Consider the following 13,072-nt stretch of genomic DNA (forward strand, 5'->3'; position numbering starts at 1 on the left):
AGACCCGCAGGACTCTCTTCATAAACTCTGTTATTTTGTGTCCAAATATCCCTGCTTAGGTCCTCCTGCTGTGGAGTAGCTTATCGGGATATAAGCAGTGCACCCGGTTTGATTTCTATAACCCTATTTGTCAACCACTATACACGGCCATACCATAAGATATCCTGATAAGTATTGTGCTTGTACATCTGTCCTATTTAAATTAAAATTAAATAAAAAACCAAAAAATTTTGACTGACATAAAAAAAAATACTTTTGTTTTAATGAAACAAAAATAAGGCAATTAAAAACAAATGTTGTCCATTGAACTTAACATACATTTTAATAAGCTTGACTTAAGGGCTTATATAATATAGAAAAAAAGCAGTTATACAGGGTGTCCCAAAAAATAGTGTCAAGCGAAAGTCCAGAGCTAGAGCACCTATTGGAGTATCCGAATCACCCCCATGTATGTTCTGCGATTATGCGTAGTTTTCGAGTTATAATTTTTTTCTGATTTTTTTAAAGATGTCGGTCTAAATATCTCAAAAATTCAAATAAAAAAAAGTAGAACACATTTTTGTGTTTTTCTTTTTGCTACTGAATCATCGTAAAAGGTACTTTAATGTCCATAATAATCAGCTTCGAAACTTTAGTGGCAGTTAAGAAAATATTAGTGCAGAGTCAAAATTTTACCGTTAGTGAATAATTTGTTAAAAATTCAACTTTGTAATGGGGTGATGTCTGGTGGAGGATACTCTTTGGAAAAACAAGACTAATTGCTCTTACAAATGCGGTTTATTTTCCATCGTACGGGTGATTACACTTAAATATATAATGTCAGTGACAGCAGACATGTTGTCGAAACAGTTAATACGTTATTACTTTACATTACTCGAGGCAGAAGAGTTGGAGTCAGAAGAAACAGAATTACTTACCATATACCATTTGAACAATTCTATAAGGAAACATAGATTTTGGTTAAGAAATCATATCAAACATCGTTCAGAACACAGTGAATATTTTACCTTTTTCCACACTGCTGATGAAGAAACATTCGAAAATTCTTATAGAGTTTCAAGATGTACTTTTCATGAACTTCATTCTCTGATAGAACCATATATTCGGAAACAAGACACAAATTACAGGAAATCAATTAGTAGCTGTGAAAGATTAGCAGTGTGTTTAAAGTAAGTACACATTTAGAAATCAAAATAACTTTTATTTTACTAAAAATCATAATCCATCTCAAAGTTGGCCGCATTTTCATTGGCTCCTGTTCGCTCTAATACAGATGTGTCTATGTCCTGGATTGTTTGAATTTGTGAAGCGCTAGGAGTATCAGTACTAGTGTTGATATTAATTAGAGCACTAGGAGTATTGCTTCTAGTGTTGATATTATTTGGAGCACTAGGAGTATCGATACTAGTTTCGATATCATTTAGAGCAGTAGGAGTATCGATACTAGTTTCGATATCACTTGGAGCAGTAGGAGTATCGACACTAGTGTTAACATTTTCGGGAGTAGGTGTTGATCCTGTAGAATAACCATAATTATTTGGAGAATACCAATTATTTTGAAGATTACTTTCTTCAGCTAATATTACCGCATTAAAGCAGGATTTTTTAATTTGAAGTTGTAAGTAATACGGTAGTTTTTTCGTCGACGCAGCCAAATTTAAAAAAAAATAAGTCTATTTCATCGTATTTATTACTGGCTGACATCATATTTTTAAGTTCTATCCGTTCTCGTTCTAACAGTTCACGGCGTTCTTGATTTTTTTTCAATAGATCTAGAATTTCATAATTCTTTCTTTTTTTGGATGTGGACGGGAGAGGCTCAAGAGCTGTTGAATTATTAGGAACACCAACAGAAGGAAGATTATTTGAATTTGACAGCAACAAATTGCATGAATCCCGTGAACTCTCATCAATGGTATTTGGTGGATTTGAAGTTTCGCTTGCTGAATCGTCCAAGGGCGCAAAATTTGATGACCGGTCTCTGTTGCACTTGAGAGAATTTTAAAATTGGATTGAAAAGTGTATCGAGAATAGTTGATGAGGTTTGTGATGCTTTATGGAATGTATTGCAACCTCTTGTTATGCCGCAACCAACCGAAAACGACTGGAAAGAAATCGCAAAAGATTTTGATGAACTATGGCAATTTAAAAATTGTACAGGTGCTCTTGATGGCAAGCACGTATACATCAAGGCTCCCTCGAAAACTGGGTCCTCGTTTTTCAACTACAAAAAGAGATTTTCTGTAGTATTGATGTGTTTAGCTGATGCCAGAAGAAAAATCATTATGATTGATGTGGGCTCTATGGGGAGATTTTCTGACGCAGGAATTTTTGATAACAGCGTTTTCGGGAAGAGTCTAAAAGAGAAGAGATTAAATTTACCTGCGCCGGCACCATTGTATCAAGGTGGCGCAAAAATGCCGTTCGTATTCATAGGAGACGAAGCTTTCCCATTAATGGAAAATTTTATGAGGTCATACCCACGTGATAGACTAAACAGAAAGAAAAATATTTAATTACCGATTATCTAGAGCACGTCGCATTGTTGAGGCAACTTTCGGTGTATTGACGAGAAAATGGTACGTGTATCGTAAAGACTTCGAATGCAAAATAGAAACAGTTGACAAGGCAATAAAAGCAACATTTGTTTTGCACAATTTTTTAATTCAAAGACAACCAGATTATATAAACAATATTGAAAGTAACATGGAGCAAACATTATTATCAGTTGATGATATTACAGAAACACAACATTCTAGTAACGATGGATATAAAGTTCGCGAAATGTATTGTTCATACTTCAATAATCAGGGGAAGGTTCCATGGCAAGATTCTAGAATTTTGAAAAGAATCTCTAATTAGTAATATGGTTTAGGTATCGGATATTATTTAGGTATTCTTCTGTTAAATAAAAAAAATTATAGTTTAGTTAGCATCATATTTTAACTCGACTTGTATGGCACTGAGCATCTTTTGTTTAAATGATCGAAAAAATATATGAACATACGCCTACTAGAGGGTATTATAGAATAAAGATTTATAATATTACTTACCATGCGATATTTTTGTTTCAACGATTATTTGGTTCCACGCAGCATCTTTTGTTTCATTGCATTTGTAAAATTCTGAAGACGTGTTCCAAATGCACGGAAACTTTTTCACACTATCGATAAGTTTTTCATCCATTTTCTTCACTACGTCGTCCACAAATGCACTAGTCAGACTACGCTGGTCGCTGGCACACTGCGGGGCGCGAGCGCAACCTGCACTCGCTTCCCCGCTCCGCTTCCCCGCTCCGCCACCCTACTCCGCATCTCCGCTCCGCTTACCGGTTTTGTATGAATTTTTAAACTAGTTCGCAATTCCCTGTCCACTAAAGAGGAGCGGAGATTTTGTGCAATCTTATTGGTTAATATTGATCCGTTTCTCCGCTCCGCTGCCTCGCTCCGCTGGACAGGCAGCCTAAGGCTGCTTGTCCACCGGAGCGGAGTGATTACACTTCACAAATAGGCGAATGCACCTCTAAGTACGGAGCCAGCAGACTATCCCACCAGGTGGAAGTAGCCGGTAGCACTCGTATCTAAAAGCGAGTATTTTCTTAGAAAGCCTTCAAATAATGTCCCAGCAGGTGTGGAAGCACTATCTTGCAGCTATCAAGATCCCTAAGACTCGATACAAATATTTAAACACACCGAGCAGGTCATTATTCGTGAGCGAATCTTGCCAGCGCGTTTCAGCTTTGGTCGCGTATCGTAAAGCACCATCTAGTGATGAAAGGTTTAACTAAGTTCTATGGTTGGGTTTGAGATGGCGCTAGTTTCTTTGTTATAGTCTCCCCCTCTGTCTACGAAGGCGACTCGACGAGGAAGACAGGAAAGAGAATTAGGCTATCGCTTTCTTTGGAGGCCTGCCACGTAATTTTGTCCTGTGGGTTTCATATGCCTCGGTGTTAGCTACTTGTTTTTTTGGGGCGACCTCTTCTCCTTATTGGTTGGACAGGCGATGGTAACGCTTCGTCACTTGTAGCTTTATAGCGGCGCAGAGCAGAAGCGTGATATATCCCCACTATATCTTTGGTTTGCGGATTGACAATTTGAAACGAACTAGGACCGTGACGTCTAGCAACCACATAAGGCCCATCGCGCCTTGGTGCTAATTTTGAGCTGTATCCTTGACTGGACTTGCTTAGGGCGTGTGTATCGACTAGCACCAAATCCCCTTCTCGATAGTTTGGACAGACTTTTCTGTACCTATCTATGTATTCCTTCCTTTTCTCCTCTTTCATTTCTTGAATTTCCCTAGCTCGCTTTAATGTATCAGCCATTAGCAGTAGTTTTGGTGTTATTTCCATGACGAAATTCTCATTTTGCACTATATCTCACAGATCATTTTCTACATCATCAGGATTTCTCAACTCACGTCCAAATGTCAAATATGCAGGTGTAAACCCTGTGGAACATGATTTCGCTGTATTCATAGCGAAGCGGATGCTGGGTAGCTTAACAGACCATGATGTGTGGTCATCCTTTACTAGGATGGCGAGTTGTGTCTTTAAATCGCGGTTTCTTCTCTCGACCGGGTTTGTTTCAGGATGGTACACGGGGGTGAATCCGTGACGTATGCGTAGACAGAATGTCAATTGTTGTATAACACTGTTAACGAATTGGGAACCATTGTCGCTAATAAATCTTCGGGGAGTACCGTATCGCAGTATGATTTCGTTCAATAGTATCTTTGCACATTCTTCCGCCGTTGCATGCTCTAGAGCAAAGAGTTCCACCCATCGCGTAGTCACGTCTTCTACAATAAATATCAAATGGTGATTTTCAGCTGTTTGAGGCAATGGACCAAATAAATCAAAAGCAACTGTTTCGAATCGTTGATTACTAGCTGTAGTTTGCACCAATCCTGTGGGTTTCTGGTTTAAGGGCTTGTACAGGGTGGACCAAAAGTCCGGTAACATTTCGAATGGTTATAAAAAATACAAAAGAGATATGAGAGAAAATATGTTTATTTATTCTAAAAGTACAAAAATCAGGGTTTTATTTTTTAAAAATAACGTCGTCCAAATGTGTCCCTTGTTTAGTTTGGCACTCCTGTAATCTAGAGCGGAAATTTTCCATCACCGCCCGACAAGTGTTTGGAGAAATGTTCTGAATTTCCTCGCGTATATTTTCTTTTAATTCTTCAATAGACTGAGGGTTGTTATTAAAAACTTTACTTTTGAGGTATCCCCAAAGGAAAAAGTCCGTTGGTGACAAATCCGGGCTGCGGGGTGGCCGGTTAATGTCACCTCTTTTGGATATGACTTTTTGCCCAAAAATTTCCCGAACCGCTGCTATTGAGTCGTTGGAGGTGTGACATGTGGCCCCATCTTGTTGAAACCATGTCCGTTGATTAAAACCAGAGTAGTCCTGTAATGCTGGAGCAAAAAAGTTCTGTAGCATGGCAATGTATCGCTGTGTGTTGACGGTAACGGGACGGCTTCTCTGATCCTCATAAAAATACGGACCGATAATTCCACTGGCTGATAAAGCTGCCCATACAGTAACTTTGGGCGAGTGTAAGGGCTTTTGGTGCTTCAATTGCGGGTTAGCATCACTCCAGTATCTGCAATTTTGCCTGTTCACATGCCCATTTATGTGAAAATGTGCCTCGTCTGAGAAAAAGATGTTATTGAAGCTCGTAAACCTCGCAAGCATTTCGTTGGCAAACTGCAGTCTCTGAGTGTAGTCATTTGGCCTTAATTGTTGTACAATTTGAATTTTATACGGGTGTAAATGTAAATCCTTGTGAAGAATACGATTTAAAGATGTCCTAGACACATTTAAAACACTAGACCGCTTTCGAGTAGACAGGCCAGGTTGTTCTTTAACAGATGCTCGTACGCGCTCTATGTTTGCGGGCTCTCTCGACGTCTTAGGTCGGCCGGATCGTGGTTGATTTAATGTTGAACCCGTCTTCTCAAACTTCTGTACCCAATTTTTAATTGCACGAGTTGATGGAGCTTGATTTTTATTTCGTATGTTGTTGTTGTTGTTGTACAAAATTTTCGTTGCGCTTCAGTCGCAGAATCGTTGTTGCGATAGTACTCGCGTACGCAAAACGCGCGTTGTGCTCCGCTGAACGACGCCATTGCACTGAATTCCAACTAGCCGCTCTCGCGCTTAGTAACGCCCCGCTCCCCCCTATCCCCCGCAATTGGAAGCAGCGCTCGATTCAAATGTTACCGGACTTTTGGTCCACCCTGTATCTCTGGCATTCTAAGCAATTGCGGACGTAAGCATCTTTCTGACCTCTCATTCCCTTCCAGAAGTAGCGTCGTGACACACGCTCGATTGTTTTCTCTGAACCATAATGTCCAGCTGTTTCATCGTCATGATAAGTTGCAATGACTTTTAGTTGTTCTTGCTTGGGTACAACTATTTGACTATTAGCAGTATCAGTTTCTGTGCAGTACCGATACAGTAGCCCATCATTCATCACGTAGCCCTTCTTGCTCCAGTACTGAGTTTTTTCTTCATTAGTACCTTCTAGATCTCTGACAATCTTTATTATGTCTTCGTCTTTATGTTGTGTCTCTCTCGTTTCCTGTTTACTTTTCCTCGGCATATAAATGATTACCGTGCATATCCCACAGTTTTCTTCCGTTCCAGGTTCACACACGGGACGAGACAAGGAGTCGGCAACTACATTTGTCTTTCCGTTAATATACTTAATCATTATATCGTAGGGTTGCAATTGTAGAGCCCACCGTGCTCGACGACCTGTTGGTGACTTTATTGACATAAGCCACCTGAGAGCCTGGTGATCCGTCATGATTGTTATCTTAGTTCCTTCTATGTAGCCTCTAAACTTCATTTGCGCGGGAGAGCGCATCCCGTTCAGTAGTTGTGTAGTTCCGCTCCGGAGTGGTCAGAAGTCTGCTCGCGTATTCAACTGGATGCTCTGATTCACCCTCCCCCTGCACCAAAACTGCTCCGATTGCATAATTACTCGCGTCAGTTTTGATTGTGTATGGCTTGGTCTCATCGGCTTGAGCGAGGACCGGACTAGAGGACATGAGCTTACGAAGAGTGTCGAATGCAACCTTTTGTCTTTCATCCCATTTCCACTCAGCATTCTTCTTCATAAGTTGTGTCAGGGGTTCAGCAATTTTTGCGAAGTTAGGTATAAACCTTCGATACCACGAACACATTTGAATAAATGTCGTAAGGTGCTTTAGATTACGACGAGAAGGCATGTTGCTTATAGCGCTGACCTTCTCAGGATCCATAATTATACCGTCGGGTACTATATAGTGCCCCAAATATTTAACTTTGGAAACACAGAATTTGCACTTATCTCGGTTTGCTGTCAGATTATACTCCTTGAGTCTATCAAAGACCTGCTGGAGATCATTCAAATGATTTTCAAACGTAGGTGACATAATAATAAGATCGTCGAGATAAACCAAGAGCTTAGTGTGACTAAGAGATATGCGAAACTGGTCCATCATTTTCTGGAATGTAGCAGGCGCATTACGCAATCCGAAGGGCATTCTTTTGAATTTATACACTCTTTAACTTTTATCTGCCAATATCCGGAGCGGAGGTCAATCGTGCTCATATAAGGTGTTGGTTTGGCATTATGTAGTAAATCATCAAAACATTTTTGTGAGGCTATTTTCCAAACAGGAAAAATATATAACAAATATTTACCTTGAGGCTATTTTACAGACAGGAAAAATATATAACAAATATTTGTCTTGAGGCTATTTTACAGACAGGAAAAATATATAATAAATATTTGCCATGGGTAGCCAAACCTTGCAGACGAGATAGCTTTCGGAGTTTTGCTCCAGATAACGTTTTGCTACAGACGCGTGAAATGATTTTGATTTACTGGCAGCAAAGGCTTAACTTAACTTGTTGCATTTCACGTTTTTTGTTCGTATCTATCATCTCTAAGGAGCGGAATCTGTATTCTAAATAATCTATCAATTGTATCCAACTCTTCATATCTCGTGTTTAAATGCTGCTCCCATTGCTTGACAGACTCCGCGTCCAACCTCGAAACAACCAAGTAAACGGCAATTGCGTCCCAGGTCTCTTTATGGCCAAATTCTCCAACGATTTGAAACAGGAAAACGCTGTTTTCAATAAACTCCTACTATTGTTGTTGTTAATGACTCGTGTTCAATTTTCTTTGTGGCGAATAAAGACCGCATAACTTACTATTGCGTTGACACTGTCTTAACAACACTGACTCTTAAACCAATAGTGAATTAACAAATATACCGAACATGCAGATATGTTTACATATTCATTGCCATGTCATGTTTACATAACTGACAAAAACAATATTATATAATTTAAGATTAAACTTAGTTTTATATTTTTCCATCTTCAGCTACAGTAGATACATGTAGGGTACATCTTATTTTATAGCAATTGAGATAAACAAAACAATTCTAAACAAAATCGAATCCTAAATATATCAAACCAATTTCAATACAATGTCTGGTACATACATTTTTCATGCTTGCTTCTCGGTAAACAAATATGCTACCATTTCACCAATACGTAGATATTCTAAATAAACATTTTCTCTTATGTCTATATGTTTTGTTCTGGCATGAAACATTGAATATTTACATAGTTTTTGTGCCGACTGATTATAATTATAAATAACAACTCTAAATGTTTTACCAAGAATTTCTTTTATGAATCTGTTCGGAAATAAAGCTTATTCGCAAATATCAGAAAGAGACATTATGTACGAGTTGTATCTGGAAAGCCATGGTACGTTACCCTAGCCTAGCTGACGTTAGTGATATCTTCACGATTACTCATATTTGATTTTCAAAAGAAAACTTCACAAGTATTTCCAAAGCTTCGTTTATTAATTTCACAACGTAAGGACTTCGCAGAGAGGTCTGCACTGTTCAACAGCTCGAGCGTGAATGTCCATCATTGGGCGATGTTTAACCTGAGTTTGATAGAATAACAAAAAAATAATGATACGAGTATTAACTATATCCAACGGCGTGGATAGATGCCGGGGTATTCAAGCAACATAATCATATAATATCGTAGATCGGAAGATTTGTATAAAATATTTTTTTCTTCGAGCCGTTTAAGTCTTTATAAAATATGTTAAGTAAAACTACAGACATTCACAATAAGTTCACTGATGATTATTAAAAGAATAATTATCAATCAAAAATAAAAACCTTAACCTTACTTATTTCAAAATGACATTTCATGGTTCTTATTTTAAAATCACAGACTTCCAAACAATCATTTATACTTCGAGCGATGCCACGGGCAAAGGCTAGTACTTCATAAAATCACAGACTTCGCCAAGGCTACTCGGTTTATTATCCTATCTTTTTCAAACAATTGATGTAAGATTTAAATAAATAAAAAAAAACAAAAAATTTTGACTGACATAAAAGAAAATACTTTTATTTTAATGAAACAAAAATAAGGCAACTATCTACTCCTTCCTCCTGTCTCCGGCAGCCCGAAAGGACCCTGGAGAACAACTCCTCCTCTCCTCACTCTCTCCGGCGGCCCAAAAGGACCCCGGAGTCCTCCTATTTGCCACGAAGCCGCTCGCTGGTCCACTCTGCGCAACAGAGAAGTCCCAGGAGCGGCCCGCGACACTTCCGCCGCGTCAGTCTCAGCCGCGATCGACAAGCAATCCGGAAAAACATTGGATTGCTGGTTGACCCCGTTGCTCAGGGTGCACCACGTGGAGGTGTCTGACATGCACCCCGTGTGTAATCACATTGCTAAAACATTATAATATTAAGTGAAATCAATAAAGGTATAGTAATATCTAGTGTAGTATATAGCAGAAGGAGTGTTGAGCGAGAATTGCTTAGAAGTGAAGAAAACAGTTTATAGACGAACAGAGACAGTTTATATAAGACACATTTATTTAAGCCGATTGGCGTGGTTGGTGGATGCTTGCCTTTCACGCCGAAGGTTGTGGGTTCGATTCCCACCCAGGACAGATATTTGTGTGCATGAACATGTCTGTTTGTCCTGAGTCTGGGTGTAATTATTTAAATAAGAGATCGCGACTTTGATCTTCTTCTTTTTTTTATCATTGTTAATGTAGTAATCAAAAGCATTCAATTTTTTTCCGCGAGAATTTAATATGATGACACTTTTTAAAATTAAATAATTGTCACCGCTTATTAAATGTTTTGAGTCAACAGCTAGGAGCGTCAGATAGTGTACTCTTCTCCCAGAATAAAGAAGTAATAGAGTTGCTGTGTATCTACAAGAAGCAAAGATACTATTTTCTTCAACTGAATATGAGGCTAAGAACGATGCCAGTTTGTCTATGTTCCAAACTTCTGGTTTCTTATTTATTGTTTTTTTAAGTGCAATTGATTTTAATATGTGGTTCACCAACACATTCGTATTTAATTTATCAGAATTTTCTGTACTACATAAATTGGATACCACAGACACGTGAAGAACAATAGTACTGTAAATTAGACCATCAATAATGTATAAGTCAGCGAGAAAGCGAGCCCGAATTTCTCCTGTGGGTTGTAAGTTTTTAACTCGTACTTCATATTCCATCCTACCTATGTATTCCATGCTACTCCGTAGGGGAGTGGGGGGCGTAATGGGGACGTTAAGGAGAATACACAGTAAAATAATCAACGCAATGTATTTATTAATTAAAACTATATATCACAACACTTTAGTTACTTATTAAACTATCATTTGGCATAGAATTTGGTGATGTAAATAATCATATGACCATATAATTATACAATCATATTAGGTACAGTTGGTCCATTGGAATCTGAGAATCATGAGACTTACTTAAGTCTGTGTACCATTTTTATACCTAAAATAAAATATTTTCTATTATCAAATGAACAAGAACGATCCTTCAGCTAATTAACAAAACAGCAATCACCGTATAACCTAATTTATTTAATTATTTATTTAATCTTAGGAAGACAAACAGTTACAACATGTACAAAAATATTTATCACATTAAGAAAACATCATATACCAATTAAGTATTCACAAATAATTAAATCAAAATACATAACAGAATTATAAGAAATAAAAGATTATTTTAAATTTTACGAAGTATGAACAATTAATTAATAATTTAGTAAAAAATAATAAATATACAAATTCAAATTCTATTTAAAGTGACAATGTAGGTGATATTTTATTTTACATTTCAATTCCTTCAATGACATAAAAAATAAATCAAGATCATTGAATTTATGCATGATCTGTAAAGGAAGTTGTTGCGTACGTACTTACATTTGGATATAGGAACATCGAACAAAAATTTATTTCGTGTTTGCATACGAGGACATCTAATGAATATATTACTAAGTAAGAAAGGAGAATCAATATAGTTATTTAACAATTTAAACAGAAAGAGTTCACCTTTTTTTGTCATACGACGTACTTTTAACGTTAATATATTGTGACTGAGGATTAGCGTGAGAATCATAAATTTTTAGTAAAAGATATTTAAGAAATTTATTTTGTGTTCTTTCGATTTTATCGATATTTTTTTATACAAAGGATTCCAAACGTGAGGCATACTCGAGAACGGATCGGACAAAGGAATTGTATAGCAAAATGAGTGTGGATTTGAAGTTAAAATCCTTACCTACTCTAAGGATAAATCCCAGCATCCGATATGCCCTTCCAACAATGTTATCAACATGGTTATTAAATAGTAGCTTATGATCTAAGTGTACTTCCAAGTCTCTCACTTCGGTTACCCTTTTTATAGATTTTTCATTGGTTTGTAGTCGAATACTACACTATTGTTTTTATGAGAAAATGTTATAATACTGCATATCTTACGATTTAATGAAAGTCCATTTTGATGACAGTAGTGACAAAGGCTATTTAAGTCGTTTTGTAATACAGTACAATCCTGTGTAGTTTTGATTGCTCTAGAAGTTTTCATGTCATCAGCGTATAATAAAATATCCGAATGTTTAAAAATATCACAAATATTATTAATAAACACATTAAATAGGAGGGGTCCTAGATTACAGCCTTGAGGTTCTTCTTATGTAACAGGAACAAAGGACGAGCAGAAACCTTAAATACTAACAGCTTGACTACGTTCACGCAGATAAGACGCAAAACAACGTAGTAGATCACCGTGTATACCGACTTTTCCAAGTTTATGAATAAGATGGATGTGCGGTATTTTGTCGAATGCCTTTGTGTAATCAGTATACACAACGTCCACCTGAGAGCCTGTTCCATAGCAGATGTCAAGTGATGAACAAATTGGATAAGATTGGTCTCCGTTGAATTTTATCGATGAAACCATGTCGTTTCTCATTTAAGACAGATCGTAAAATGGGAAAGATTTGATCGTATATAAGTTTTTCCGAAGGAAGCCGAGATGGCCCTGTGGTAAGAACGCGTGAATCTTAACCGATGATCGTGGGTTCAAACCCGGGCAAGTACCACTGAATTTTCATGTGCTTAATTTGTGATTATAATTCATCTCGTGCTTTACGGTGAAGGAAAACATCGTGAGGAAACCTGCATGTGTCTAATTTCACTGAAATTCTGCCACATGTGAATTCTACCAACCCGCATTGGAGCAGCGTGGTGGAATAAGCTCCAAACCTTCTCCTCAAAAAGAGGAGAGGAGGCCTTTAGCCCAGCAGTGGGACATTCACAGGCTGTTACGGCATACGGCATAAGTTTTTCAAATAATTTGGCTAAAGTGCATATTTTAGGTATAGGTCTATAATTTTCTATATTATGTTTATTACCCGATTTATAGATAGGAGTAATAAAGCACCGTTTCCATATACTAGGTATCACACCTAAGTGTAAAGATATAGAAAAAAGTAGAGAAATCGGAAAAGCAAGAGTGTCATTACCCATCTTAAGAAAATAAGGCGTATGTAATCAGAGCCCGCAACTTTCCTAACATCCAATTTTTTAAGATATATTTGTGATGTAGGGATTAATTTCAATGGAAGAAATAGAAATTGAATCATAAGTTGACTTAGAGCAGCTCAATAACAGATTAGTCTCGTCCTGATTTTTTGTCTGAA

General features: G+C 37.5%; 1 pseudogene; it reads right to left on the bottom strand.

Annotated features, from left to right (window-relative positions):
* Positions 1–1,208: 1,208 nt before the first annotated feature.
* Positions 1,209–6,136, bottom strand: LOC126779849 (uncharacterized; annotated as a pseudogene).
* Positions 6,137–13,072: the final 6,936 nt, after the last annotated feature.

This window comes from Nymphalis io, chromosome 30 (genome assembly GCF_905147045.1).
Source record: "Nymphalis io chromosome 30, ilAglIoxx1.1, whole genome shotgun sequence".
Taxonomy (NCBI): Eukaryota; Metazoa; Arthropoda; class Insecta; order Lepidoptera; family Nymphalidae; genus Nymphalis; species Nymphalis io.